Source organism: Eulemur rufifrons, chromosome 6 (assembly GCF_041146395.1).
Source record: "Eulemur rufifrons isolate Redbay chromosome 6, OSU_ERuf_1, whole genome shotgun sequence".
NCBI classification, from domain to species: Eukaryota; Metazoa; Chordata; class Mammalia; order Primates; family Lemuridae; genus Eulemur; species Eulemur rufifrons.
Genome location: NC_090988.1, coordinates 75,434,393 through 75,460,917, shown reverse-complemented (window position 1 = coordinate 75,460,917; position 26,525 = coordinate 75,434,393). Strand labels below are relative to the sequence as shown.

The 26,525-nt window shown below is 34.8% G+C and overlaps 1 pseudogene; it reads left to right on the top strand.

The window, feature by feature from the left end:
• The first annotated feature begins 2,924 nt into the window (after positions 1 to 2,924).
• LOC138384913 (spermine synthase pseudogene) overlaps positions 2,925 to 26,525 on the top strand; it is a 49,282-nt pseudogene continuing 25,681 nt past the window's right edge.

Genomic DNA, 26,525 nt, shown 5'->3' with positions numbered 1-26,525 from the left:
TCTAGCTGAAACTTGACAGTCTCATTAGTTTTTGATGACATTTCCTGTTCCTTCCATCACCGAGGCCTTTTGCATGACAGACAGTGTCTGGCTGGGGCCCTGAAGTTTTCTTCAGAACTTCAACCCTCTGGTTTCCAGATGGGAATTCTTTTATATGCACATCAGCTCTCTGACCAATTGATCTGTTTGAGCTATTTCTTTTGTCCTGTTTAACTATTTTCTTTCTCAGTATCATTACTGGCACTCCCTGGAAATAATCTTTCCTATTGTACCACATCCTGCACTGTTAGGTTCTATAATGAGTTACACAGAGCAGAGGAAGGGGACAAAGCCTCCCTCCACGGCACACATGATTCCAGAGATATTTCTGGGAAAGACTGTGAAGGAAGAAAGGATTTCAGTAGCTCTGCCATCCTCCTTCTCATGCTCCCTACCTGAGGTTTATGTGGCTCTGCTCTGCAAGTGCTTTAGGGACTCATGCAAAGTTCTGAAAGGAGGAGTTAGGAATTCAGGAGCAGCTTAGCCAGGCAGTGCTGACTCAGGGCATCCAAAGCAGTCACGATGTCAGCTGGGGCTGAAGTCATCTGAAATCTTCTCTAGGTTTCAAATGGAGGATAGTAAACTGGAGGATCTAGTTCCAATATGGCTCTCGCACACATGGCTGGCAAGGGAGTGCTGGCTTTTAGTAGGAGGCCTCAATTCTTTTCTACGTGAGTGTCTACCTTGGGCTACTCAGAGTCTTCATGACATGATGGACAGCTTCCCCCTGACTGGATGATCCCAGAGACTAATGTGGATGCTGCCGTGTCTTTTATGATATTAGGAGGAAACTGCAATTCCATTTACGACCTAGCACCAAAAGTCTCGTATCATCACTTCCATGGTACTTTAGATCACAGGGGTCAGATGTTATTCCTGTAGGACGGAACTACCTAAGGGCATAAATAGCAGCTGGTAAAGATCATTGGTGGTTATCTGGGAAGCTGACTGCTATCCTCGTCTAGCACTGGTCCTAGCATATAGAATTCTTTATTAAATAATAGTTTCTTTGGTTAACGTAAAATTATTTTATTAACATATGACTTTATAATGTGCTTCTAACTAGTTTCTTTCATTCGTTCCTCTTGTAAATGGCCCATTCTTTATAACACCACAAAATGAGAAGTTCCCAAAACATTGCTTTCTATCTTTCTTCATCTGAAACCCTAATAGCAAGTCACCAGTTCTTAGCTGTCAGATGTTGTCAAGTTTAAGATTTTTATGACACTCCCGTTAAATGTAGGATCATAAGCTTTATGTTTTATTCTGTTATCAAAATTGCTTTTAAGATAGTTGGCTTTTTGCACAAACATTTCTAGAAAAAGTCTAAAACAAAACTAAATAGACAATGTGGATATTCTCTATCTTGATACATTTGATCCTTCTGAATTTCTAAAAGAGTTTCAAGTAATTGCTAAACAAGAAGAGATTTATATAATACGAAGATATTATATATTATTTTTATCTTGTACTTTTTACTCTATTACCTTTATTAAAGGGAAGAATTAAAGAAACAGATTATCTAGAAATGTATATATGCATGTACGTTACATATACACATATATATGCTTATACATAACAAAGTTAACTCAAGAATGTGAATTTTTCTATATTAGGTGCTATTAGATGGTCTGGAAATTTATTTTCACCTATACGATCATTTGATAAAGATACCTTTTAGGGAAAAAGAGATTTTCTCTTTTAACTTCTTAGAACCATTGCACTGTTAACTGCAGAGTTATTTCCATTTCTTCATCCAAGTCAGTTCCAAAGCTTTACTCTGCCATGAAGTCTTCCATGGTCACTCCTGCCTAAGGTAAGTCCCCTTGCTGCAAGCTTGTTGTTTGTGCTATTTATTCCACCCCTGGTATATAACATTCAATATGCATTGATGTATTGTCAGCTATTTTTCTTCACATGTCTATTTGTAAGCTACTGCAGACATACAGGATTCTGAAATTGTTTTCTATGTATGAAATGAGTCGAAGAGAGTAAAGGTCTTGGCACATACTAGGTGTTCAATTAATTCAAGTCTTCTCTCCTTCTTAAGTGTTTCCTGCCTAGACTGCCAAACATAGAGCCATACACATCACAAATGCAGATTAAATGTTTGTGGAGGGATTGAAAAGCACAATATGATAGTCTCTACGTGGGCATATTATATTATACTGTGTATGAATGAAATCATCATGTATGATATTCACATTAACCCAAAGATTCCAAAACAATCAACCCTGCCTCAGAAAGTTAATGAGGGGCATAAAAGAAGTGTGTGTGCTCTATCTCCAACTAGACAGATGTTTATCTTCCATATAAAACACATGACTTGCACAGATCCCACGGAGACTCACTTTCACGTGGCCCACGGAGATCCATGTGGTTAGAAGAGCTGATAAATGTTAAGAAACCTCTTCTCCAACCCATGGGTGGGAAAGTTGGCTTATACACGTGTGAAAACAGAAGTGCACGCAGATATTGAATGTGCAGCCTTGGAATGGAAGGGGAAAAATTTCCATTCAATTTTTTTCTTCCTTCTTTTTACAAATATGATCTAGACGAAGGTCTTAAAGTGGAAGCCCATGAATCCTATCTTGCTGCAGATTTATTTTAACTTATATAGTGGTGATTTTTATTTAAATTAAAACATCATTTCATAATAAAGAGACTCACATAAAAAGTCTCACCTGCAGCTTTTCTAAAAAACTCTGAAGATTTGTCAGCATGGGCTCCAATACCTGCATGGTGGCCATAGGGAAGAACAGAATAGAAACTGCCCTTGCCAGAGGAAGATCCCTATAAAACAACAACAAAAATAAGGTATCATATTAAAAGTAGATGTCTTAGGTGCTCTGAAGCAGGAGGATCACTTAGAATTTGTTGAAGAGATGGCATTGGCATGGGGCCTTAAGATTCGAGATGGAATAGATGGAGAAAGTAATGTAGGCAGAAATGGTAAGTGTGAACCACTTTTGTGGCTAGCTAATCAGCAATTTTGGCTGGAAAAAAATTTTCTCATAACATAGGAAGAGAAAAATAGCTTGGGGAGGAAGGGACAAATTTTTAAGGTAATTTGAACACCAAGTAAAAGAGTTTACACATGGTTTTACAGGCATACAGCAGCCATTCATGTTTTTTTCTTCTCTCTCTTCATTCATTATTTTTTATTTCTAATTTATGATGTTGTCAGTTCTTTATATTGATATATTTTCTATTTTGTTATAAAATTTCTTTTATACACAATCTCTTGCCACCTAAGAATGGGCAGAATGTGTATTAAATATTATAAAGCTTATACTTAACTCCCTTCATAACTTATATTAAAATAACACCTTGTGATTGAAGCCAACTTAGTTTTTTTTCAGAGTCCAGCTCCAAACCAACAATATAAGATGCCCATCTATCAGGCAATTGGACTATGTTGATAGAGACCCAGGGAGAAACGGGGAGCTTGTGTCACAATTATTGGTCATTTTTGTTATGTGATAACAATAAAGAATACTCTCATATTTTAGGACATAAATATTTCTAGCTTTGATTTTTAGGATTCCTGAATTTTGGATATCATCAACAAAAATCTAGCCAACTCTCCACACCAGGCTGCCCTGCTGTCATGAAATGGTCAGCCACATGACCAGTGAAAATTTTATAAGTCTCTATGATTTGTTAATTAGGATTCAAAAAAAAATGAGTCTATGTCTCTATGCTTTCTGCTTTAGTTTGTTGTTATAAGTAATCTTAAGATTGTGTAGTTTCCAATCATGTTTTTGAATGTTATCTGCAGAGCACTGTTGCCCTGGAGATTTCATTTTTCAAATAGATGAGAATTATGGCTGCATCTGTCCAGGGTCCCCCATGACAAGGGATGATTCATCCAGACAGGACCAGGAGATGTGCAGCCACCTCTAGCCCTTCAGGTTGTGACTTAGACATCATTCTAAACAAAGAGTTCTATAAACCTCCTTGCCATATGTAGAGCCTTTTCTGCTATGTCTAGGAGCTAAGGTTTCTCAGCCAGAGGCCTGCTGAGAGATAAAGTGTGGTGGTACTAAAACAGTCTCCCCTACAAACACACACACAAACACACACACACGCTTTTTGATGCTCCTCTCGTTGAGAGGCAGAGTTTATGTTCCCTTCCTCTTAATTGGAGTAGGCTTGTGACTACTTTAACCTATAGAATACACTGAAATGTTAAGTGGCTTCTAAGAGTAGGTTAGAAAAGGCCACGCACCTTCATGCTGATGGGAGGTTTGCTCTAAGCAAAGCCAGTTATGAGAAGTCCAACTATGCCCTGAGGCCAAGATGCTGGAGAGGCTACATACACACACTGAGGTTCACAGTTCAGTTCATCCTGGCTAACGCACATGACACGTGAGTGATGCCATCTCACGCCTTCCAGACCAGCCCATCCACCATATGGACAACTCTGACATCATCTGTAGATGCCACAAGGAACAAAAGATGTGCCCAAAGAACATTCCTTGAATTCTTCACCCACAAAACTGCAAACTAGAATGCCTGTTTTGCACTGCTACGTTTTGGTATGGTTGGGTATACATCAATAGAGCCCAGAACATACATTGACTGCTATTTTTCATATGGCTGCAAGGATAGAGATAAGAATAATTAGTGCAAATGATGAAGCATGTATTAATGCAATATGAAGAAACACTTTCTAATATTTTCTATAATGGTGTGGGTTGCTATAAAAGAAAAATTCTTGACACTGGAAGCAGCTAAGCAGAAGCCATGTGACCATATGCTTGAGATATTTTCCTAGGAATGAAAATATCAGATAAAGGGAAAGTAAGAAAGGCTTCCAACTCTGAGAACAGGTGTTATATCCAAAGCAATATTAAAATGATAATATCTCATTTTACTTAATCCTCATTTATCAAAATGGTCTAAATATACATTTGTTTAATTCGAACCTCAGAACAACTTTGCAAGATAAATTGAGGCATCTGTTTTCACTACTTTATAATAGCTATTGCTAATATATTTATTAAATAATTACTAAGTATCAAGATTAGACCAAACACTTAAGATGTATAATATATTTAAAGGTCAGAATAACCCTATGGGTTACATTCTGTTGTTATCCCTAATTTATCCAGGAGGGAACTCAGGCACAGAAAGGGTAAGTAATGATCAAGGACACTCAGTAAGTGAGGTGAAGGCAGAACCAGGACTGAATTGTCTGACTCCAGAGCCCTTGATCTTAATCACTATTATGAGGCATCTTAGGCTGGGTGCATCCGAAGCCATACCACCTTAGTGGTAATAATGGTTGACAGAGTTGGCTTGGTTTTACAGTCTAAGGAGTTTTGGTTTGTTCTGTTTTGTGGTATGTGTGTGTGTGCATTTACGCACACTTATGTGTGTACATGCTTGATTAAACAATAGAAACACAGATATTTAATGAGAATTCAGATTAAAAACTTCTGAATTTTTTATAATCTTAGATTTTTCATGTCTAGAATATGTATTTAGCTAACCCACTTAACACAAACCTGGAGTTTTCTCGAAACCATGTCATAGTACTGTAGAATTAGAAAAGACAGAATTCTCTCTCTTTCTCTACCTCTCTTGCTCTAGCTCTCGCTGTCTCCTTTCTCTCCTTCTATCACCCTCCCTCTCTTTCTTTATAATAAGTTAGTATTTTCTCAAGTACATGTTCTATTACCAGACACATTTCTGAAAGATTTAATTCTTTCACTCACGTCAATGAGATAGGATGAAATCATGCATCATTTCTAGATGAGGAACTGAGGATCAGAGTAAGACAGAGAGCTTTTAAGTGACAGCATCATAATTTGAACCCAAGTCTTTCTAGAAAAAAAGACCCTACTTTTTACCACCCCATAGTGTTACTATTAAAGTAATCCAAATAAAATTGAATCCCCACCAATCCCTCTAGAACGAGTATACATTTTCCTCAACAGCCCATTCCAGTGTAAACAAATCTGTACATGAACAAATCCCCTTTATATTTTAGTTAGCAATCTCATATTAAAACATAAATATTTCTTTTCTCTGATTTAAATGGAGACTTAGAAATGTTAACTTTCCCCATCTATGAGACCATCTTCTATTCTTCACATCACTGAACAACACTAATTTATTAATTCGTTTAATGTGACACTATATTTTAGTGGAAGAAACACTCAGATACGTCCTCAGTGTAGTTGACTGTGATCCGGGCAGTCCAAGGTTAAAATTCCATCTCCACTATGTTCTAATCTGTGGCCTTGTACCACATGTATAATCTCTTGCAAACATCATTTCTCTCATCTAAAAAATGGGGAATTACTGCCTGCCTCATAGGATTGTGTGAGAATTAAATGAGATAATGGGAGTTATTTGCATGGTGTCAGAATAAAAATAGCAACTGGGTTCTGTCCTTTATACATGTATAATCCTCAAAATAATCCTATGAAGTAAATACTATTATTATCATTATTGCAATTTTACAAATAAGGAATGGAAGCAGAAGGCTAAGCAAGTTGCATAACATTATCGTACTAGTAAGCAGGAGAGCCAGGATTTAAATGCAGGCAATCTGGCTGCGCTTAATCACAATGGTATGCTGACCTCTTAAGTAGGTAGATCAAACATGTAGCTATTTTTAGTCACTAGTAATAGTACAATTCAAGAATGCGGATTCAATCTGTGTGTAGCAATATGGATAACTGGCATTCCTTCATTACCTGTAAATATAACATTCCTTATCTATAAAATGAAAATTAGAATGTTTATATCTAGGAGAAAGGCCTTAGATAATGCAAGTTCATAGGTGAAATACTGAAATATATTTTTGTAAATTAATATAATTGTATAATCAGTAAATTTCTTTTGATATTCTTTTTCAGGGAACAATTAAAAATAATAGTGATGCCAATAAGAAAAATCAACATTTATTAAGCACTTAGCACCTAAAACTTCTAAACAAATCATATCTTATTTAATCCTAGCAACACAATAAACTAGGCACAGTTTTTTTTAAAAAAAATTCAAGTGAGAGAAGAAAGGAAACACAGATGTAAAAATGAGCCATTATTCTACTCAGTGAACATGTGTTTCAAAGGGAACACAATTTTGCAGACATTTATATACTTTTCCCTTGTTCAGTCCCAGTTCCTTTGTTCATCTCGTAACATTAAAATATGACATGTTAAAGATACTCCTTTGAAGTATATATTTATAAAATGTCATCTGTAAACATAAACCAACTTATTTATCTGTAGTTCAAATGAAGAAACAGTGATCCATTCTGATAGAGGGAAAATTGTTCTGTTGGCTTTATTAAGCTTATTTATAATAGGCATTTAAAACATTTTTAAGGATAATATTGGTTATATGTGATCTTTACTATTTGTATTTTAGAAACTAATCCCCAAGAAAGACAGAATTCAGCTATTGTGTTTTAAAAATGAGCAAACTGAGATTTTAAAAGTTTATGCATTCTTATGGGTGGCAGAGCTGGGATTTAAATCTAGGCCTAATTATTCTGTGTGACTTCCCAAGTAAAGTGCTAACTGTTAAGGAAAATTTGATATTATTTTATGGAAAAAAAAAAAACCTAAGACATATATGTCAAATCCAAATCCCATTACGGAAAACAAAGATGACAATCACGTTAACTCATTTACTCCACATCTCAAAAGAGGCCAACTTGTTTTAACCATTTTCAGGGAACAGCACAACAAGGTGATCAGTAGATAAGACTAACCTAGCAATGGATCTTTTCATTCTGATTAATTATGTATTATATCTGATAAATTTTATTGTGATCTTTTGTTCTTTCAGGAAGAAACTACACACTTTTACCATTCTAAGTAATTAATCTTCTGTAGCATCCTCGAAGTTTGGTTTTACATTGCTTTTAAAACTCATTAAATCTACTTTTTAAAAAAAATTATATCCTTAAGGTGACTGCTGCTGAGAGAAGAAAATGCTAAATTATATTAACTAGGTCATCAAGAAATCAATCCATAGTGGTGCACTGAGTCTCTGCATTGATCCCACCCTTCTCTCCCCAAATCTCACAGACATGACAGGGAACAAGAACAAAACAGGGAACAAAATCATAACGGTGTGAGAATGGAATAAGGGTTATTGGAAGATGGAAATGTTGACATGTTTCTGGAAGGCAGAAAGCATGAAGTAGACTAGAAGAAGCTCCAATGCAGGAAACACACAGCAGAAGCCTTCAACAGATGTGTGGGCTGCTCTTCCTGACAATACCATGAAGAGACTCCAAGCTTGAAATTGACAGACATGGGGGATCAGCAATAGGAAATGGGGCAAATATCATGGTAATTAATTTTAAAAACTGAATGTGAAATAACTATATAAGCAGCTTCCACCAACAACTCTCAAAGCAAACAAAATGTAATGTGAGGAGTTCCTGGGGTAGGCAATGGCATTTGAGAGCAAATAACACCTACGGATGTAAATGACTTTGTTCCATATTACAAAGTTATATCACAAAGTGAAGCCTTCTTCACATACTTGCCCAAGAACAAAGCAAATTTCCTTCCCTCTTACACAGAAAAATAGTATGAAGAAAGATATTTATATACCAAAAGAGCAGGCTTATACAAGCCACCTATATTGACTAATCTAGCCCTGCATTAATAAGTATAAAAAGAAAACTAAAAATCATCAGACATCTGAGAAAACCAGCTACATGAAAGAGAAAAGACTCAGGTGTACAACAAAATAACTTACCCACGAGAAGGGAATGAAAGATTAGAGGACAAAACAAAAAGTAAACACGAAATTAAAATGACTATTTTCAGAAAAATGTAAAAATACAGTGTGATGAAAAACGAAGAATAAGCTTTCTGGAAAAAATAAAAGAGGACTCAGCAAGAAAGAGACCTTGGGAAATAAAACATACAACTGCAACTTCTTTTTCTAGCAAAATGACAGACTAGATCTCTCAAAATTGCTCAAATAATGCTAAGTAAAATATTTTTAAAATACTCTGATGGCTGATGTGTAAGAAACAAGAGTAAAAGTCTGAAACTAGGCACACAGCAAGAGCTATTGCCCAGGGAGTGAAGTCAGCAGTGAGACTTCTATGTGGCCTGGGGGCACGCACAGAGACTAAGGGCCTAAAGCTTCAAAGCACCTGGACAGGCCGAGACCTGACTAGCATCACTAGGAATTAAAAATAACTAAGGAAGGGCTGCACCCTCATGGAAGGGAAGAACTCATATAAAACATAAAACAAATCCAAAAAAATGCCCTTTGAGGCAGACAAGAAAAAGTATTGGTTTCTACTAAGGTTCTTGATCAAGAAACCAAAAGGCTCTCCTTTGAACTTGTATCTACTAACTGGTGTGAAATTGGATGTGGAGTCTAGCTTTACATTAGTCATGTGGTATACAAAGCCAAAAGCCTCAAGTTTTTTAATTTAATGTAGCACCTCAGATGCTTAACAGAAGTAAATAAAATATCTGCCCTGAAGAAATGCTCCTTATACTCAAACCTCAAAGAAAGTCACAATAAATATGAACTCAAAATAAACACACTCAAAATGTATAAACATACTAACAATTCACAAAGAAAGAAGATACCATGAGCAGTTGCCAAAAGAAATATCAAATAAGAGAATCAGAACAGAATAATATTAAATAAATTACAAGGTGAAAAAATAAATAGAAAAGTAGAAATTAATGAAAGATATAAAAATACAATTGAAAAGAATGAAAAATGTTGATGTTATAAAAAGAGTAAAAATTTACAAACCTTAGACAAGTTTAAGAAAATGAGGGAGAAATATCATATAAATAATATTAAGAATAAAAAGGGAAACATAAGCATAGGTAAAAAGAGATTAAAAATATAGAAAGAGAATATTATAAACAATTTTCCATCGGCAAATTTGAACATTTAGTTGAAATGGATTAATTCTTAGGAAAATATAATTTATAGAACTGACTCAAGAAGAAATAGAAAATCTATAGTCCTATAATTACATATGAAATTGAAGCTATAGATAAAAACACACAGACACACACACACACACACACACACAATCTGAGGTCTTTCACTGGGGACAGGAAGTATTTACCAAGTAATTCCAAACTTTTTCTAATTTTTTTATAAATTAGGTGGAAAGAAGAACACTTTCCAACATATTCTATGAGCCTGATATATGTGATTACAAACCAGAAATGAGAAAAGAGAAGAAGAGAAGAAAAGAGCAAAAAGAGAAAAGAATTGAGAAAACACAAAGAAAATTATAGTGTAATCACTCTCATACATGTAGTTATAAAATAATAAATAAAATATTAGCAAACCAAGTTTAAAAAGGTATTAAGATATATTTAAAAATATTAAAAAGATAATATTTCAGGACCAATTGGAGTTATCTCATTTGAAAGGATGCTTTAACTTAAAAAAATGTATAAATATAACTTAATTGATTAACAGATTAAGGAGAATAAAGAACATAGTTTTTAAAAGAGATGACACAAAGCTTTAAAAAACACTGTTGTATTATATAAAAAGCTTTATAGCAAACCATTAGTTACCCTATAGGTCTATTGAAATAATTATAACAGTTAATATATGTACAAAATTTCATAATTTTCTCCATCAAGATCTTGCATACTATTTGCTAGATTCATTCATATATACTTATTGTTTGGTTATATTCATTCATACGTATTTTTTGCATTTTTGTAAAATTATATTCTCACTCTTTTGCTCTTATATAGAAATATAGTTGACTTTGGGGAAATGACATTATGCCCATGAACTTTGATGAACTTTCTTATTCTGTATTCTTTTGAGGCTTATAATAGTGATTGGCATAAAGCACTATATTCATATTTATAAGATAAACAAAATAAAAAAAGACCTAAATGATGATTAATGGTCTAAAAGGCAATTAGAAACTATTTAAAATGCAGATCAAGACAAAAATACCAAATTTCACAACTTTTATTTAACATTATCCTCTGCAGACACTAAATAGCATGGAAAAAATGCAAAAAATAAAGCTGAATATATTAGAATTCCAAAATAATCATATTGATAGCTATTCAAAAATTTCTTGGTTGTGTACTTAGAAGCCTCAAAAGTATACAGAATTAATAAGAAAGTTCTTCAAAGTTTATGTACATAATATCATTTCCCCAGAGACAACTGTATTTCTATACAAGAGCAAAAGAGTTAAATATAAGTTTATAAAAATGCAGAAAATGCATCTGAATGAATATAACCAAACAATGAGTATATATGAATGAATCTAACAAATAGTATGCAAGATCTTTATGGAGAAAATTATGAAATTTCAGAGCAATAATAAAGAAGACCCAAATAAAAATGTTAATTACTTCTTTGGGTAGATTGACTAAATGTAAGATATCAGTTCTCCCTAAAATGATCTATAGATTAAATGCTCTAATAAAAATTTCAATACTTTTTTATGGCAATTGATATGATGACCAATTTTTTTAAATTATGGTCAAATTCTATAATAACAAAATATTAAAATTATGGCAACATATAGGCAGCAAAGTTATGAAACAATGGCAATGCTCACAAACTGTTGATAGGAATATAAATTGGTAAAACCTAATGTGATATTTTCTTGAAATGTTGAACATTTATATGCCTTTTCACTCGGTAGTTCTACCCTAGAGATGTTTAGTTGGCTACACATAGAAAGGAAACATGCACATAGAAACATGTATTTCATAAAATATTTCATAAAAATGTTCCTCAAAAATAGAAGCAAAAACAATACTAAACAAACAAAACCTGACACAAACCCAATAATTTAAGAATTTTTGTCAGGAGAGTAAACAAACCAATTATTTTAACCAATTTATTCTCATTCATTTCCTACCCCGTATACAACTAAATGGTATATTATTTAGGGATACGTACTTATTTTAAAAAAACACCAAAAAAGCATAGTTCTATTAAAAAGAAAATCTACACTCGTCATTTCTTCTACAAGGAGAAGAGATGTGGGCTGAGGACCACAGAAAACTTACCAGAATTGGTAATATTTTACTTTTTAAGTTTGGTCTTGAGTCATTACAATGCTTCAAGCTTTACCTCCATAATACATATAGTTGGAATGTATCAAATATTCAATTGATTGTAAAAAAAAGTGCAAGACAAAAATTGTAGAAAAAGCTAGGAACACTCTCATATGACATAAAATATTAGAGAAATCTGAAGAGACAGATCAATGAAAAAGGCCCAACATCCATACTGGAGATAATTCACAAAGAGAGAAAAGAGAAAATGGAAAAAGAGAAACTATTACAACTACCTAAGAAAAATTCCCTCGGTCAAAAAAAAAAAAAAATCACCCTACAAATTCAAAGCATTAAAACATAGACTGGTGGAAAAGGTAATTAAACATTTTAATGCATCATTTTGAAATTTAAGAACACCACAAGTAAAGAGAAGCTACTAAAGATTTACAGCACAAAGGAAAAATGAGGGGCTAGGTGAAGATTACATGTAATGAGAGTAGAATCAGATTAGCATTGAGACTCTCATTAGCAACACTGAATCCAAAAGTGGTAATAAAGTTCTGAGAGAAAATAGTTTTGATTTGGAAACTTATAGTCAGACTTTCAATCAAGTTGGCGGGCAAAATAAAATGATCTACAATGCATTCTTATTTTATTTTTACTTGAAGATATATTTAAGCAAACAAAAATGAATACCAATAAAGTATAGGAAGCCAAAAGGCAAAATAGAAAAGGAAGAACAGACACTACCCCAGAATAAATAACTCTCCATCTATTATTATCTGATCTCTCACTCTTTCACTAGGTGAGGTTCCCTGGTTACCTGCTCTCACAGTACACACATTTTTCCTTTGTAGTGGTGATCATAATTATACATAAGTGATCATGAATGCAGTTTTGGTAAGTTGTCAGTCTCCCAGGCTAGGTATCAATCTCCATGAGGGAGGGCACATACCCATAGTATTCATCCCAGCATCTTTAAAGCTTAGCTCAGAATTGACCAGTAAACATTGAAAAATGTAACATGTTCATAAAAACCCCTTTCAACCAAGCCTCAGCCTCAAACTGCTAATGATTTATTTTTCCCTCCACTGCCTATATTCTGGAAACAATTGTAACCCAAATATCTGTGGGTCTGAATGAAGCCACATGAACTTCTCTACTTCCTTCCTCCAATGCTCAGTTTTGAAAGGCATTCTTTGGACATTTCCAGTCCCTCCAGCTTCAGTTTCAAGTTAGTCAACTATACCAACATTTTATGTTCCTTACCTCTCAGCAATGAAGTCTTAGTTTTGCTCCCTGTCACTGAACCTGTTTCTCTGAGTTTACCCATAAACTTCCATAGCAGATACTCCTTGTGTGTCCACGTAACCTGCCCTTAGCCCACACCGAACTTCCACAGCAGCTGGATGTACCATAGCTTCTGTGCACACTGATGGCATTCTGCCTCACGAGCCTGCCACGTCTTTCTGCTCTCTGCCTCAGGGCTTTTCTCTGAGCTATGCCTGCCTCTCAGTCCCTGCCCTCAAGTTTCTGGGAGCTAACACCCCCCTACACAGGCAACCTGCAACCACTGGCAGTGGTAGCACTCAACCGTCAGTCCTCTGTTGAGACCATTTTGGGGTGCTTCCTATTTGCTTTCCTCAGAGGGCCCCCAGCATAGAGCCTCAATGAGCCAGAGCAGTAACGTTTAGCGACTTCTCCTCTTTGCCTGTCTTACGTTGTCTCCATCTTCTGTATGGCTTCTTGTGATCATCTCCCAATAATCTACTGTAACTCAAGTCTTTCTATCTCAAGATTTGGCTCAGAGAAAGTGAAACGTGAACTTCTAATACATTTCTGTCCTTATCTTGTCACTTTTGCAAGATTTGACCTTATGCATTACCTTGACTTTTCTCCCAGTATGTTCCTGGTCTGTTCCTACTTTCTAGATCCCTATTTTGTTGGCATCTACTCTTCCCTTTGAGCTGGGGAACCCCTGCATCTGTTCTAGGTCTCCTTGGTTTGTGTTCCATGAACTCTTCCTGTATGATACTCAATCTTATGAGTTCAACAGTTACCTATGCATATACTGATGGCTGTCAAACTACATCTACAGCTCATTGTATCTCTAGGGTTGCAGAAACATATTAGTATTTTTCACTTGCCTATTGTGTATTTCCACTTAGATATCTCAAAAGACACTACTTAACATTCATTAACCTATAACTATATTATTTCCCTACCCCAAATATGCACTTTTTTCTATATATATTTTCTGAGTTAATTATGTCCCCCATCATCCACATTCTTACCTATCCTTGTCACTCTTGTTTCTTTTGTCTTCCTCATTTTCTATAGAAATCAGCTGTACAAATTCCAGGTACAAAATGTATGTATGTATGTGTGTGAATATACATATACACACTCACATACATGCACATGTAGCATATATATTCCATTTAGATATATATTCCATATGCATAGATATAATATCTATATTCCATGGATATATTCCATATATGCATTCCATATATAGAATGTATGTGAGTGTATGTGTGTGTGAATGTGGGATTTATAACATTCTTACTGTCTCTTTCCTGGCTAATGCCTTCATCATCTCTCACCTGGACTATTACAACATCCATCCACTAACCATACTGTTGAATACATCCAGGCCACTTCCATAAAACTGTCTAAAATTAAAACATAATCATAGAAAACTTCTACATAAAATCATGGCAGCATGCATTAGCATTTTTTCATTTATTATACTAATTCCTTGTCCAGGAATCAGGAACCTGGGGAATGGTGCAGGTGAGTGAAATGTTACAATTGGTATAAATGAGGCTGTTTCAGGAGGAATAAAGCATGATACCTGAATGATGATCCTAATAAACTAGCAAGTATAGGCACCTGGGACTTCAGGTGGAGAGAAGATTTCTATTTTTATTTTTGAGTGAGCTACTTTTATCACAGCTGTTTCTAAGAAATGGATTTGTAAAGATATCTAATAAATTCTGTGCACTAAAAAAATTAAAATCATACCAATATACTTTCCTAGTGCCTGGATAAATAAGCAAATGATATTTACAATCTACTCCTTAGTATTAAAGAATTTTTCAAGAACATTATTCTAGCATATAATGATAAACTAGTAAAGAATCAAGATGCTGACTTTCCTTGCGGCTTCTGTACTATAAACAGATTTGTTTGAAATACTTTCAGTTCTTTTTATTTAGCCCTTTTCTGATCACTACCCAAGGAAGGTAGTTAAAATAGGCCATTGACAGAGTGATAATACTTATTTTCTCAACAGTGATCTTTGGTAGGTGATAAAATGCTACTTCCCTTGTAAAGGAAAAGGGCAGCTGCCTACAAAACAACAGTGATCTTCTAAGGTGTGAGCAAAAGAAAATGTATTGTGCAATAAATCTATGAAGCAAGGAGCTATTTCAGGACTACTGGATGACGTCAAATGTGGTCTTTTGAAGGTCAGCAATTTCGTGATCTATGTTATTAGAAATTTCAAGGAGTACTGCAATATCTTAATATGATCTTTTTAATGTAAATTACTTTGTTGATCTTTACAACTAAATTTTAAAAGAATAGTTCAGGGCCACATATGTTACTACCCATCTTGAAATTTTCAGAATTGATTGTAGAACACACCTGAGATTATCTGAAGAAAATGGATCACAGTATTTACAAGATCCCTCACAGATTATAAGATGAAAATCAGAACTCTTAGCATGACAAACAAGGATGATCACAAACTGGCAGCTACCTACCTTTCTTAGCACTCTCAACATAAACCACTCAGCACAGCACAAACATGCACCCAAAGTCCACAATAGCTAAAATATTATAAGGTCTTCTTTGCATCAATGTGTTACCGTATCAATATCTTACTGTTACTCACGAAATGAGTAACAGTAAGACAATTTCCATTCATTCTTCAAGATGCAAGAAACATGTAACTTGTTTTGTGAACTCTTCACAACGACTCTTCAGGAAGTATATAATTTTGTATATGTCTAACACAGTCATACGATTCACTTTGATTGTGTATTCAAAGGCTTTCCAGTTCTCCTAGGATTAGCCACACAATCCCAGAAATGATTTTCAAGCTCTTCAGCCTGAACCACCGTTATCCTGCACTTGGAATTTTCCTTCAGTTCCTTGAATGCACCTTACTGGTTTCTCCCTTCTCCCTTACCTTAAAGGTGTATTCATTCCCATAGGGCTTAGCTTAAAAGTAAACCTGGCAGGAAGTCTCCCTTGATCCCCAGACTAGGTCAGGTTAATTTGCTCACAAATTCCCAAAGGTCATTTTGGTTTCTGTTATAATTCTCATTTATAAGTATAAATAGTAATAAATCTTTCCTTTTCCATTTATGTCCAAGTGATATGGATATAATTAATTTCAGAAGTACGTATAAGTCCACCTTGTCCTAGCATGTGATCATGTTTTCTTTAAAAGGGTTCATTTGAGGATTGGGTTAAAAAGGGCTGGAATAAGTCCTAGGGACCAGACAAAGCATTAGATAATGTGGTTTTCCCTGAGTAAAAAGAAGTGTAAAGCTGTATCTCATTGTATCAAGTTCATTTGAGAACTATGAGAAATCTGACCATGATGAAATATGAATTAACACTTGTTATACGCAAGAAATCAGATGCAAATGCTATAAAAATAAGGTTGTTTGTTGATTCTAAAGAGAACATCTGCAGAGGTCTTTTGTTTCCCCCAGTTGAAGTGGCCACCTGTGGCTCTCAAGCCTCTTGGTCATTGAAATAATGAATCAGATATGCATGGATCAATTTCCAGAACCAGATGAGGGGGAATCAAATTGGTTAACATCACGTTGGTGTGAGTCTGCCAAGTAGCTGGCCATATAGAACAAATAGAAAGACTGCAAAAATATAAGGCAAAGAATAACAGCTGATACACATTTGCACTGTTGATTGTTCCTTGGGCACAAGCCCAAAAGCTAGTCCCCTGGTAGAGAAGCCACCTTTGGACTGCAAACTTGCTCCAGTAAACTGATGGGAAACAAGGAACTTTCTCTTCTGGGATGGTCATCAGGCGCTTCACTTCAGCTTTCCTCTCATCCCTCTCACCTGCCTTATGTTTCAGAGATCTCATGGGAAAATAAGGAAATAGAGCTATTTAAAGAGCTAGGAGTACTGGTCAAAGAAAAAGGAAAGGTTATAATTAAGCTGCTGTGCAATGACAGGAGCAAATGGTAATGAATCTTCAGGGAATCCTGAAGATGGAGACATTAGGCTCCTTACGTAAGAACCAAAGATTTGGCCTCAGACACTCTAGTAGCCTATTGTGACGTCAGGCATATTTAAAAATTGAAGAGTGAGATGAGAAGAGAGAAATACAGAGGAAAAAGAATAGAAAAACAAGAAGGGAAAGGAACACTAAGAGACATCCTAAAATGATGCATTTACTCAACAGATATTTGAAGATCCATTATGCGTACACCCTTATATTAGGGACCATTGGTAGAAAGCCAATTAAAATCCCCATGAATTCTTTGAGGAATTCAATCTCCAAAAGGCTAAACTAGGAAACAAGATCAGTACAATATAAAATTTTATGGGTTATGTGTCCAAGACATAAATAGCAAGAAATAGACTATAATTCAGGGTATTATAAAACAAAAAGAAAACAATTATCAGAAAAATATAAGTTACTCAGAAAAAGTCAAGTAAAATTTGATGACTTGTGAATCATAGTATACAAACTTTAATCATAGTACGCAAAGTTCATGGTTTTTCCATAGATATTATGGCAAGTTTTGTTTTGTTTTTATTCTGTGAAATGATACAAACTCAGGCAATAGATCAAAGTCAGAACTTATTTTACCTACAGTTTATTTTTAAATGTAACCTGAAATGCATCCAAATATCACTTAATTATCAGATTTTCAAACAGTGCTTTATTGTAGAATTCCTGCTTATGTTACATCAAATAACATCTCTCATAAGAAAAAGCCATTAATGATGCATTGTTATAAAGGTAGAGAGGAACTTTCCAGAGGAAAAGTAACTTCTGCTAATAGCACTAATCAGTTGATAATTTATGAATCAAGAAATGAGATATATTTTAAACTATATCATAACGTATTGTTAACTATAGTTACTTTGTTGCACTGTCCAATATTGTTCATTATATTTAACTATCTAACTATATTTTTGCACCCAAAGAGTGGATTTGGAATGTTCCTAACACAAAGAAATGATAAATGTTAGAGGTGATGGATACCCGAATTACCCTGATTTAATCATTACACATTGTATGCCTACATTAAAATATCACACATACCATATAAATGTACATGACTATTATGTACCCATAATTAAAAATCAAATTAAAAAATAAGGTGTAATTCAATATCTGTGACAGATGTAACACTACACCTGAACCACAAGAAAAAGTCATTTAAAACTATATAAAGGTGGGAATGCCCATGGTAATTTATCCTCTTGGGTGACATAGAATGGTGACAAAAGGGAAAGAGTAATAGAAATAAACCTCCGGAGGCTAATGTGGATGTTTTTTCCTCTGGATCTGGTTTGTCAGGGGCCAAATCGCCATATTGTGGCTTGAACTGAAATCATTAAGATCAAAAGTATTTATTTTGTAAGAAGGAAAAAAAAAACCTATAAAAGTTGGTTTATAAACATATGTTCATATAACCCTTTAGTCAATGTAATTTTTACATACTTTGACCTACTATCAAGTGAGTCAGCAATGTCTGCCTTTAAAGCAAGGGTCAGGACAGAGGTCAGTTTTAATGAAAACTTGTGTGTAAAATGAAAAATAGTAAGCCTGATAAGAATCAAAATATTTTTGAGGTTTAAATGTTAACAGTGGTGCAAACCACCTGACAGAAGATGGAGAGAAAGGAGGGCTTATGAGGAAATGATGAATCCATGAAGAAAGAGATATAATGTATCTTCCAAAAAGTTGTATTAATTGAAGGTGAGTTACGAGTACCTTGGTATCTTTCATGGGTTCTAAATTATGGACAATAGACAAAGCATCCTGAATTGTCCTAGGCACACTCTGTAGGAAATATCTGGTAACCTGGAGTCAACTCTGCAAAGAGCAGTAAGTGAATAAGGTAAAGTATCATCTGGATAATGTCCCCAGTGATCTGAGAGTTATACAAGGGCTTCCACAGTGGGTTTCCTCTTTGAAACTTGAGACTCTAATTCTGAAACACAATATTATAGTGGCAAATAACTCAGGGTTTGGACCGAGAAAAACTCAAGCTTGAGGCCAAATCCTGGCTCTACTACTTACTGGTTATGTGGCCAGAAGTAATTAGTTTATGTCAGTTTCTTCATATGAAAAATGGTGATAATGGCAGTATCTATGTTATAGGGTAGTTGGGAAATTTCCATGGTCTAAAAGAGAATAAAACACCACATCAGGTCCAATTACCTCTATTAATATGAGCTTTAAAATTCATTCTAAAATAACTGAAATAATGATAGGCAATTCCATTGGCCTCCAAGTCATGTTTTGCTGTGAAAAATATGGGAATAGCATTCTACATCATAATTGGATGAGACTTTCATATTAAACTGGCAAATAGTAGCCCCCCTTATCCATGGAAGATACATTCCAAAACCGCCAGTAAATGACTGAATTCATGGATAGTACCAAGTCCCATATATATTATGTTTTTCCCATACATATACACATACATACACAAGATAAAATTTAATTTATAAATTAAGCACAGTAAGATTAAAATACCTAACAAAATAGAACAATGGTAACAATATTGTGTAATAAAAGTTATATGCATGTGGTATTCCTCTCTCTCTCTAAATATCTTATTGTAGTATACTCACCTATTTTAGGATTATGGTCAATCATGGGTAACTGAAACCATGGAAAGTGAAACTACAGATTAAGGAGAATTACTGTAGTTGCTTAACAGGGAACTTAGAAAAAAATAAAGTGGTTACACTTTAATGTTGTAAAAGCATAACAATAACAGCCAATGTTTCAGAGCTTATAATCTCCTATTCCTTTTCATACTTAACCTGGAGATATATTTTACAGACAAAGAAACTGAACAGAGACATAGACCAATGGAACAGAACTGAGAACCCAGATATAAAATCACCTTCATATAGCCATCCAATCTTTGACAAAGCAGACAAAACCATACACTGGGGAAAAGAATCCTTATTCAAAAATGGTCCTGGGAAAACTGGATAGCCACATGTAGAAGACTAAAACAGGATCTTCACCTCTCACAGAAAGCAACTCATGGTGCATAATAGACTTAAACCTAAGGTGTGAAACTAAGAATTCTAGAAGAAAATGTTGGAAAAACTCTTACAGACATTGGCCTAGGGAAAGAATTTACAAAGATCCCAAAGGCAATCACAGCAACAACAAAAATAAAGAAATGGGATCTGATCAAAGTAAAAAGCTTCTGCACAGCCAAGAAAACTACCACAAAAGCAAACAGACAACCTACAAAATGGGAGAAAATATTCGCATGTTACACATCCAATAAAGGGCTGATAACTAGAATCTATATAGAACTCAGGAAAATCAGCAAGAAAAAAATCAAACAACAAAAAAAATCAGCAAGAAAAAAATCAAAAATTCAAAATGTGGGCAAAAGATATGAACAGAAACTTTTCAAAAGAAGATAGACTAATGGCTAACAAACACATGAAAAAATGCTCAACATCACTAATCATCAGGGAAATGCAAATCAAAACTACAATGAGGTATCACTTATCCCCAGTGAGAATGGCCTTTATCAAAATGTCCCAAAACAATAAATGCTGGCATGGTTGCTGAGAGATAGGAACACTCCTACACTGCTGGTGGGACTGCAAACTAGTACACCCTCTGTGGAAAGCAATACGGAAATACCTCAAAGAGATACAAGTAGAACTACCATTTATCCAGCAATCCCACTACTGGGAATCTACCCAAAAGAACAAGACATTCTGTAAAAAAGATATCTGTACTAGAATGTTTATAGCAGCATAATTCACAATTGCAAATATGTAGAAATAACCCAAATGCTCATCAATACATGAGTGTATTAATAAAATGTGGTATATGTATACCATAGAGTTCTACTCAGCCACAAAAAACAATGGTGATCTAGCATCTCTTATATTATTCTGCGTAGAGCTGGAGCCCACTCTACTAAGTGAAGTATCCCAAGAATGGAAAAACAAGCACCACATATACTCACCATCAAATTGGTTTTAACTGATCAACACTTAAGTGTACATATAGTAATGACATTCATTGGGTGTGAGACAGATGGGACGGGGGAGGAAAGGATGGGTGTATATATACACCTAATAGGTGCGGCGTGCACTGTCTAGGGGATGGACACACTTGAAGCTCTGACTCACGTGGGGCAAAGACAATATATGTAACCTAAACATTTGTGCCCCCATAATATGCTAAAATAAAAAGAAACTGAAGTTCAAATAGGCAAATTAATTAATTATTCAAGGCCATACAGCCCAGATTCTATAAAGATGAAATCAACTCAAGCCTTCTAAGTACCATATCCTTTCCTTACAAATTCATTTAACAACCATCATTATTAGTTAACTTTTGCTCTGTAACAAATCATCCCAAAATATAGAGGCTTAAAATGACGATCATTTATTTTCTTTTCTTATGAATGTAAGTTGGCTGGGATTTTCTTCAGGTCTATGCAACTTTAACTGGGGCTGGATGATTTAGGATGGCCTCACTCACATGCTGAAAGTCTGGTTGCACTAAGAGATGGCTCATCTTTGTGTGTTCCATCATCTAGCAGGCTAGCCTGGGTTTTATCAGATGGCAGTCTCAGGAAGCCAGAGAACAGTAAGTGAGCAAGTTCCTAAGCACAAGCAGGTTTCAAGCCCCTGGTTGTGCCATACGTCCTACTGTTCCATTGGCTAAAACAGTTCATATAGCCAACTCCAGGGTCCCTGGGTAGAGGGAGGTATGAAAAAATTAAAGGATTGGTATTAAATTTGCCAAATTTTTAACATCCCTTAGCTCTGAGTTGTAGGAGTCTAGGTCATTTTTATTAATACTTACGTTCTTACATTTCTGTATTTTCCAAAATGATCATTACTTTCATAATATTAAAATAGATATTTCTTAAATAATTTAGAAAATTGGCCATTTTCTGGAGAACCACAAGTCCTAGTTGTGAGCTCACTTCTATTTGAAATGGGAAGTAAGACTACTCTCTAAACCACAATAGATAATGTTACTGTTAGTGTTTCTCAGGGTTGTCTTTTGTCTTTCTCATTGTATTGCTCCACACACTCTTGCAGCATGATCACATGAATTCTTGTTCCTTTGGTTATACTTTATATGCTGACAACTCCCAAATCCATATACCCAGCAGAGTTCTCAAACAAGTGCCTCTAACCTGTCTCTCCAAATTCCTACTGAACATATCACTGAAAGGGTGTCTGCTTACTCCTTTAAAAATGCAGATGTGATTATAGCCCTGCCCTTTTTGCTTAAAACCACTTACAGGGTTCTAAACATTCTCTCCTCCTCTGCAGGTCTCCTCTGTCTTTCACAGTCACTCATTCATTATGCCTGTAGGCACCTTTCTTGCAGGTTTTTTTTTTTTTTTATTTGTTTTCCCCCCCCATTTTTCCAGACCTACAAGCTCTTTTTTTGCCACAATCTTTTGTTTCTCCTGTTGGAAACACTAGTATTACCTTCCCATCTTTTAATGGAAACTCATCTTTATAATCTTAGCAAAACAATCAATTTCTAACCACTCAAATAGGTTAGGTCTGCAAACTTTAGAACATTTATCTCAGGATATTATTAGAAATAATTAGCTCCTTTTCATCCTCCATATCTCAGATCATATGTCACACAAACATGGGTCATATGCCCTTCTTAAGTGTTTTGAGAGTATCTCAAACTTCCTCTACTATGCAATTTATAAGACTATATTATACTATAGGTTTCAGTTAAATTTTCTGATTTTCTCATTAAACTATTAAATTAAACTGAAGTTAAGGGCCATACTGATCTTGTTCGTCCTTGTATTCCCATTCCCTAGAACAATACCTACCTAGCACAGACATACATGATACACTTAATAAAAATTATTTTATTTGTTTAACTGCAATATACTCCTTAATAGCTATTTCAGTGGAAAGGAATGCTGACAAAAAATGACAGTAAGAACATTCCATATAAATTTAAATGCCTCATCTCCTTTGGAGAACATTTTATGTCCTTGCTATATTGATCTAGGCTATTGTTAAGGTAGAATTTTACAAGTGATACTAAGAACATATGCCCAGTACATTCACAGTTACAAGCCTAGAAGTGAAGACTATGTAAAGCCATGTCAGAAATTGACAATATTGACTGTAGAGGCATAGTTTCCCAGAGATCTGCAGAAAACAAATTTCTTAAGCATTTTCTTCTTTTATGTTTCCAAAGTGGCAAACACAATCAGTTTATTGGCCTTTCCCTTCTATTCATTCTTGTCAAAGACAAGAGTAGACATTCTTCAGATAGTTTTATCTGAAGATAATTCTAAAATTCAATAATTATAAACTTAAATTATACATACATATATAAACTTAATTTATTAAATATATCTAGTCATATGGAGCTTCATATCTTAACAATGAAAATAATATAAAGCAACATATATGTGTAAAAAATACCAATAAACCACAGACTTTTAAACCATTTATTAGCACAGAGTTAATCTAGAACAGCTGAGTAGCATTCTAGATGCTTTTACTTAGTGAAACTTTTAGTAGGTTACTGTTTCATAAAATAAAGAATTATGTATTAATATTACGATCTCTTTTTCCACAAAGGAATATATTTACTTCAAAATTCTATTTTAAAAAAAGTATGCCCCTGGTGAATATTTCCGTCTAATTATAATGTAATTAAACACATGGTCTTGGAGTAAGGATGAGCTTTGGAAGTACTCTTCCAAAGGAGAGACTCTCAGCTGGGCACAGTGGCTCATGCCTGTAATCCTAGCACTCTGGGAGGCCAAGGCGGGCTTATCGTTTGAGCTAAGGAGTTCGAGATCAGCCTGAGCAAGAGCAAGACACCATCTCTACCAAAAAAATAGAAAGAAATTAGCTGGACAACTAAAAATATATATAGAAAAAATTAGCTGGGCATGGTGGCACATGCCTGTGGTCCCAGCTACTTGGGAGGCTGAGGAAGTGGGATTGCTTGAGTGCAGGAGTTTGAGGTTGCTGTGAGCTGGGCTGATGCCAGGGCACTCTAGCCTGGGCAACAGAGTGAGACTCTGTCTCAAAAAAACAAAACAAAACAAAACAAAATAATGAGAGACTCTCTAAGTCTCATTTTCACAATAAAGACAATTATGTCTATTTTATAAGGACATAGTGGAATTTATTACTTCACTCAACTAATGTTTGAATTTGTGTTTTATAACAGGCATTATCTAGTAACAAACAAGATACACACAAGCTACCTCTACAATAAGCTTACCACTGAATGGAGATCTTATTAGTGAAACAGTGTGACAAAGCACTTAGGACAGCACTTTGCACATAATAATCAATAAATGTCAATCATTATTAGTGTTATTACTTCTTAAATAAGTAATAGAGCATGACATCATAAAACAAAAAAGAGGTGGGTAGCAATTTCATTGCATTCATATATATACATACACATGCATTCATACACACAAATATACGTATACATGTACACCAAGATTTCCAAATACACACACATATCAATAATTCTGCAATATCCACTAAAATTCTTCACTTTAGAAGTATAAACTCCAATGTATTTTCTCTTAATATAGAGGCTTAAGATTCAAACTGATTTAATAAAGATTTTAAATGAAGTTGGAATAGTCAGTGACTCATAGGGCAGAAGTGGGTGGCAGGTGACAGAGGGGAAGGCCTCAGGCAGAAAAGGGACTCTCGGGACCAGTTTCCCATTCAGAATGCTATGAGGTATTATTTCCTGTTATTTTAACCTATGGTTGATGCATAAATCACATTTTCCTACACTTCTAAACATGAAAGTAGTTACATTTAAAGACTTTCTGAAAAGAAGTCCTTCAAGCACCCCCAAGCACCTCCAAAAACCAACAAAACCAAAAGTTAAGTAATTTTTATAAAGAGTCCTAAGTTTATGCTTAAAGTTTCTGGGTCTTACCCTCCCCCTCCTTAAATAAGCTATAGCAGAATCTACTGCCTCTTGCTTTATAAAGAACTATATAATGTTTATAATTTAGCTTAATACCCAAGATTCTGTATTATAAAAACAATAATTCTGTCTTAATTTTGTTTATTGATTGTCCTAAGTAATTTTCAATAACACAGAGAAAATAATATATTTAACCCTATAACACATTAAATCAAAGATGTTTGTAGTCTTCCTCTGCTTTTCTAAGAATTATGTTTATGAATGTATTAACATATAGGCAAGAAGCCTCTGGGCTATGATTTCAATATAGCAGTACTGGGTTGTCTTTCCATCTTTAACCGTTGTAAATTGAATAAAATATATTTAAAGAACACAAATTATTTATCACAATAAAATATCTAAACCTAATAACCTACTTGAAAGTCTTCACAGGCTGAGTATTTAATAGTAATGATAAATAATAGTATCATTTATTGAATAAGTATTCTTGACCCCAGTGTATGTTTTTGTCTGCTTTGTCAAAGATGAGATGGCTACATGAGGATGGTTTTATATCTGAGTTCTCAGTTCTGTTCCACTGGTCTATGTCTCTGTTCTTGTGCCAGTACCATGCTGTTTTAGTTACTATAGCCTTGTAGTATAGCTTGAAGTCTGGTAAGTTGATGCCTCCCAATTTGTTCTTTTTGCTTAATATTGCTTTTGCTATACGGAGTCTTCTCTGGTTCCATATGAAGCTTAGAATTATTTTTTCTAGATCTGTGAAAAATGATGTTGGTATTTTAATAGGGATTGCATTGAATTTGTAGATCACTTTGGGTAGTATAGACATTTGAACAATGTTGATTCCGCTGACCCATAAGCATGGTATGATTTTCCACCTGTTTATGTCTTCTGCTATTTCCTTCCTCAGTGTGTTGTAATTCTCCCTATAGAGGTCTTTCACCTACTTAGTTAAATATATTCCTAGGTATTTTATTTTTTGTTGCTATCATGAAGGGTATTGAGTCTTCGATTTGGTTCTCAGTTTGAGTGTTGCTGGCATATAGGAATGCTACTGATTTCTGTACATTGATTTTGTAACCTGAGACTTTGCTGAATTTGTTCATCAATTCCAGCAGTCTCATGGCAGAATCTTTGGGGTTTTCTAGATATAAGATCATATTGCCAGCAAAGAGCAATAGGTTTGACCTCTTCTGTGCCCATTTGGATGTCCTTGATTTCCTTCCCTTGTCTGATTGCTCTGGCTAGGGCTTCCAACACTATGTTGAATAGAAGTGGTGATACAGGGCAAC